The following is a 1315-nucleotide window of genomic DNA, read 5'->3' as shown; positions in this document are numbered from 1 at the left end:
CTTACCAATATGGATGCCTTTGATTTCCCTTTCTTGCCTTATGGCCCTGGCTAGGACTTCCAGTACAATGTTGAATAGAAGTGGTGATAGCAGTAAGTTTCTTATAGACAACATATAGCATATGTTTTAAATTCTCTCAGCCAATATCTTTTAATTGGCATTTTTAGGCCATTTTCATTCAATGTACTTATAGATATGTTAGGTCATAAATCTGCCATTTTAGTTTTTTTCTGTTTGTTTCTCTGTTTTTATTTTTTTTCCTGCTTTAAAATGAGTTTCTTGAAAATTATTTTAGAATATTTTTTTATTTACCTGTATTGTTTTTAATGTATCTCTTTGTGTAGCTTTATTAGTGGTTGCTCTGGATATTAAATATACGTAACTTATCATAGTCTAGGAGCTCTGTTGGCATAGTGCCTAAGGCATTTGACTGCTAACCAGAAGGCTGGCGGTTTGAGCCCACCAGCCACTCCTCAGAAGGAAGACTGGGCAATCTACTTCCATAATGATACCGCCTTGGAAACCCAAGGAGGGGTCACTGTGAGTCAGATCTGACTTGACGGCAGTGAGTTTGGTTTTGGTTTTCATCATAGTCTACTGATGTTGACATTTTACCAGTTTGTCACTTTACCCTCTCCCATTTGGTAGTGTAGTGCCGAAGGCATTTGACTGCTAACCAGAAGGGTGGTGGTTCCAATCCACCAGCTACTCCTCCGAAGGAAGGTTGGACAATCTACTTCTGTAATGATACCGCCTAGGAAACCCAAGGAGGGGTCGCTATGAGTTGGATACAACTTTATGGCGGTGGGTTTGGTTTGGTTTATTTATAACATATTTGTGTATATGCATTGAGAACATGTTATATACAATGTTTTAAGTTTTGCTTCAACCAGCTAAAAAAAAACATGATACATCTATTGGAAGGCAAGAAAAGAAAATAGAAAATATTAAATAAATCCTATTATAACAGTAATTAGGAGCTCTGATAGCATAGTGCCTAAGGCACTTGACTGCTAACCAGAAGGTTGGCAGTTCAAATCCACTAGCCACTCCTCAGAAGGAAGGTTGGGCAATATACTTCCATAGTGATACTGCCTCAGAAACCCAAGGAGGGGTCACTGTAAGTTGAGTCCGACTCAACGGCACATAACAGCAACAACAACATAACAGTAATTATCAAAACTCAAAAATTTAACTGCCGTTGAGTCAGATCCGACTCATAATAATCCCTCCTTGGGTTTCCAAGGCTATATCTCTATGAAAGTAGATTGCCCAGTCTTCCTTCTGAGGAGTGGCTGGTGGGTTTGAACCACCA

Source organism: Orycteropus afer, unplaced genomic scaffold (genome assembly GCF_000298275.1).
Source record: "Orycteropus afer afer isolate SDZICR_OR568_19922 unplaced genomic scaffold, OryAfe1.0 scaffold00017, whole genome shotgun sequence".
Classification (NCBI taxonomy): Eukaryota; Metazoa; Chordata; class Mammalia; order Tubulidentata; family Orycteropodidae; genus Orycteropus; species Orycteropus afer.
This window is presented reverse-complemented; position numbering follows the sequence as displayed.